This window comes from Aptenodytes forsteri, unplaced genomic scaffold (assembly GCF_000699145.1).
Source record: "Aptenodytes forsteri isolate BGI_AS27 unplaced genomic scaffold, ASM69914v1 Scaffold379, whole genome shotgun sequence".
Lineage (NCBI taxonomy): Eukaryota > Metazoa > Chordata > Aves > Sphenisciformes > Spheniscidae > Aptenodytes > Aptenodytes forsteri.
In genome coordinates, this window is record NW_008794088.1 from 308,649 (window position 1) to 313,568 (window position 4,920).

Consider the following 4,920-nt stretch of genomic DNA (forward strand, 5'->3'; position numbering starts at 1 on the left):
TTAGGGACATGGTTTAGTGGGCATGGTGGTGTTGGGGTGATGGTTGGACTCAATGATCTTAGAAGTCTTTTCCAACCTTAATGATTCTATGATTCTATGATTCTATATTTGGTTTGGTTTGGTTTGGTTTGGTTTGTAAAGTATCACATTCCCTCATTGCAGACTATAACTACACTGAGAATAATAGCTGATAGGCTGACTGCTTTCTAGATGACATTTTTCTTTTTGACAGACAAGCAGATGAGATTTCATTTTATTGAAGAGTTACGGTCTTCAGTACTAAGCTGTGCTGGGATTTAACTGTTGTGTTTGTATTTTTGATGATTCTGAAGCTCAATAATAATTAACATTGTCCTGGGGGTTGTACAGACCATTCTTTGTGCATGTTAAAAATCTTTCTACCCTTGCTCCCACCCAGATATTCCAGTTTGTATACACCACACAATATACAGAAAACACATTTTTTCTAAGAATGATGAAAACAGGGAAATTATTGAGGCCATTTCTTATTATGTTTCCTATTGTAAAGTCAGGTGTCTTCAGTGCTGTGAACCCAGCTGTGCAGACGTGGGAAGAAAAATGGAAATCACAGGGAATAAATGCAGAGCACCTGTGTGTAACTCTGAGTAGCACGATGGCAATAGGTGCTAACGTCATGTGTGTTCAGTGTCGTGGAGGATGAGCAACCAAGCAGTCATTAAAGGCGCTGAATGAATTAGAGCATTCCTGGACTGGCACTTTCTGAAGCCTTCTCTGCAAGAGTAAGTGGCGTTGTGGCTTTTGAAAATCATGGGTTTAAAGCCACTTATTTCAGCCTGTGGCATATGGACAGTCTTAGGTCAAAATAAACTAGGCTCTCCTTTTCTATTATTAATAATTCAGGATTAACTGAAATCCAAGGTAAATTGACATAAGTGATTCTTATACTGAAAAATGGGTACTCCTCCAAGGAGATTCATGACTGTGTCTAAATAATTCAGAAAAGGAGTTTGGTCATAGTGTTGCACTGCACTATTTTGTGTCATTAAGCCATAGATGACTGAAGGTGAGGCCAAATGAGACCAGAGCCGCAAAGCTACTGAGGAGGCTAAAAATGCAAGTGGGCCAACAGTGGGATTTTCAGGAATGCCTATTCAAATGAGGATCCTAAAAAATCTTTATAAAATTGGCTTTTTTCCCTTCAGCATGAAAGTTGGCTAACAAAAGGCGAGGCTACCACTATATGTGGAACATATGAATAAAGAGAAAACCCAGTCTATCTCCCAATGAAAGCAAGTCGCTCACTTCAGTGCTGTTTTTACTGAAGCTTTAAATATCCCTAGTAACGGGACTTTCACAGTACTTCTCTCAAAGAGACGCCTCTTCAGTTTAGCATGCTTACCACTGGGACAGCTCTTATAGGCAAACTATCTTCCTTCTTCTTGGTTTTATTTAACTTCGTCTGGCCAGGGAATCAGCCTGATTACAGTCCCAGAAGCAGGTTGAAACTAGGTGGTTCTTCAAACCAAAACTGAATCTAAGCTGTTACTATTGAACCTAAATCGGCAGCTGAACTGAAGATGCTTTTTCTTTGAACCAGTATGGACCTTGACCTGATGAGGTAACTGCAGGCACTGCTAAACCTTGCAGCAGAACCGAACAGGGAAAAAGCACTGGTTTGTGTCTCTCAGTCTACCCGCCCTATGTTGTAACAACCACCAATACGTCTCGTTACTTTGAAATGATCTGGACCCTTTTAAATCAAAGACATGGCTTTCAATTAAAGGAGTCATCTTAATAATTACTTTAAAGGACCCATACCCTCCTCCACAGTGAAGGAACATGTAGCATACAGCAAACAGTGGGTTATGTATCACTCCAAATGATTCCTTTCCCTTCTTGAGGCCTATGGCTTTTGAAAATATCACACTTCTCTACCTCCTTAGCTGTCATTTAGTCAAGTCTCACAGCTGAAGTTTTAAAATCTATGGTCATTGTTCATCCCCTCCTTCCAGTCCCCTTCCCTAGCCCCCCATTCATGTTATTCATTGGAACTGCTCTTCCTTTTATTTGTGTAGATTCAAAAGCCAAGGTCAAAGGGGCCTTTCAGGGCATGTCTACACTGCGCGATGCAGTGTTATCCACAAACTCTGAAGGAGCTCTGAATGAGCCAGTGTTGGCAGTGCAGTGGAGAGATGAAAGTCTCATTTGGATGAAGGCATTGCACCTTGACTTGGTGACTTCAAGAAATGGAGATTCACCTCCTCTTCTTCCCTTGAGTTTTGCTTCTGATGTTCAGTAATACCCTGGCTGAAGTTTGTGCCTTTAATTCCCTCTCATTCCCTTCGGCCTTTTCATTGCTGTGGACTTGTGCTTCTTTCCTTCTGCGTTACCACATAATTTACCTTACAGGTTGAAGTGATGACATAGCCAAAATGGCAGGACAAGGGATGCTGGGATATGATTTTCAGAACTATATAATTGGCTAAAGAATTTAAAGTCCAACTTTTAAATATACTTAAAGGGTCCTGATTTGAAAGAAAGGGGTGTTAGGAACTGACATGCCCTGAAAATTTGTGTCTCAGCTTATGGCTCTTCTACGTCAGAAGATTAATTCAGAGGAAACTCAGATGTGACTTGCAGTGGACTGGCGACTCACCACTAACTCTACATGCATGGGGAACCTATTAAGGGGTTTTTGTCTATGTGGCAAAAGTGGTTTGCAATAAGCTAGAGTGTAGAGTGCCCATGGGGCTGGGCATGAAAAGAGGTGGCTCTGCCTTTGGCTCTGACTTAAGGTGGTGAGCAACTGCCCTGCACCAATGCAGCCCTTCTCCTGCCAGCCTGCTCCCACTCCAGGTGGGTGTCTAGGAAAGATGGGGGCTGGGAAGGCTTTCCTCGGCAGGGCTCCCTACAGCAGGGAGGTTCCCTAAAAAGGCCTTGTCGGTGGGAGGAAAACAAGCTTCTAAAACACTTCTAAAGCATGATTCGTCTGACCTAGTTTAGGCTCCTGCTTTAGGATGATCTGAATCACACCCTCAAAGTTCCCATTTCTCTTCATTGTCACCAAAGGGAGTCCAGTGTGACGCTCTCAGATGGGGACATGCATGCTTGATTGGAGTAGTCCCATCTCCCAAGGGCACCGGGAGCAGTCGTGTGGGTTAAGCAAGTGCCCACAAGCTCATGACACACTAACTTCATTGTGGAGACGAGCCCCCAGCAACTCCTGGGGCCGGGGCAGAGGCTCCGAAGTCCCATAGGCATATTCCAAAATGCCATTGCACTGCTCCTCAGTGCCTCGGCATGGTGTTGTCAGCAGTGGTGTATGTCATAGACACCCCTTCCTCGAACTTGATGCCCATTGCTTTCTGCTGCTCCACTTCTTACCTGTCTTCTTTTACGATTATCTGTCTTCTATTATGATTTGCCTTCTTTTTCTCTGCATGCATTTTCTGAAGCTGAATCTGATTTTTGTTATTTAATCCTTTGGTCTGTTTCTGTGTCAGCTGGTGTTTGCAACTCTTCCCAGTTTAGTATCTTCTCTGAATGTCATTATCATATCATTATTTCCCTTTTCTAGACTGTAGAACCAGGACTGATACCTGCTTGACCCTAAAAGGCACTTCCCTTAAATTACATACAGATGTAGACAGCTAGATAGATTCTCTTTGAAATGCTGTTTACTTTCCTTAAAAAAATATGGAGTACTGGGAACTGCAATGATGTCATAGCAACTGAATATGATTATGTAGGAGTCTGCGCTGAGGGGTATTCCAGAAATTGTATCTATATATGTATGTGTTTATTTGTATAAGTGCGCACACATGTGTGAATATTTGTGTTAATAATGTATTCAGATATATTTAAAGAGCAAAGGCCTTAATAATAACTTAAGACTTTTTTTTTCTCTTTTGCGGGCAGTTTTACATTAAAAATAAATTAGAAGTAACTCCATGGTGTGGCAGAGAAGTTGGTGTAGTGACATTAGTGCTAAAAAAGAGAACAGTATCTGACTGTGCCTCCCAGACGCAGTAAATAAAATAAGCTAAATTTGAATTTTGGTAGATGAAATCCTAAAAATCCAGCAGTCTTTTTATATTTTTAACATGCTCAACATTGTCATACTTTGGTTTAACTGTTGTCTGGAATATTTTTTCACAATGACAGATATAGCTATCCTGCTCAAATATATTCTGAGAAAACATGGTGTTATAACTTTCGAGACGTGTGCTTGGGGGTGTGTGTGCGCATTAATGTTCGCTCAGGCTCATGCACCGCCATGATCTTCTATGCAGGCAAACCCATACATTTTCGTTCCCACACGTGCATGGGGAGTGGCTGTGCGTGTGAACATGCACATCTTCCTCATCATAGTTCACAGCAATTTGCAGGCAGAGATAAATAGACGTAGAAATTACTTAGGCACTGAAATTAATTGAAATTATACAGAAGGGAAAGAGGTGATTTCTGTAGGTTTTGAAGCTATTCTAAAAAAATAGTATCTGTTGCAGGAGTATCGTTCTCTGTGCCTATGGAAGGTCTATAGGATGGACTGAGGGAACGAGGGAGAAAGTTGTCCCGTTCAGTGCTGCAGGACGTCACCACGCAGGGTTTATGCCTGCGCATATGAAGAAGGCAGCACGTACATATATGTTTGCGAGTGTGCTGCTGAGGGGGAGGGGGATTTTTAACAGCCTTTTTAACATATTTTCCGATTCCCATTTAGCTCGCAGCTTCCACCTACAGTACGTCACCTGTGCATGGCATACACTGCCTGCCATGGCAATAACCCTGCTCCCTCTTCTCCCCTCCGTGCCCACCCCACCCCACGCTTTCTTCACGCATAAATCCCACCCCTGGCTGTGGCCGGCTGCTGGGGGCTTCGGCTGCTCTGGTGTGAGTGGGACTGGGGGCTCCCCGCCCGCCCGGGCCCCCTCCTCG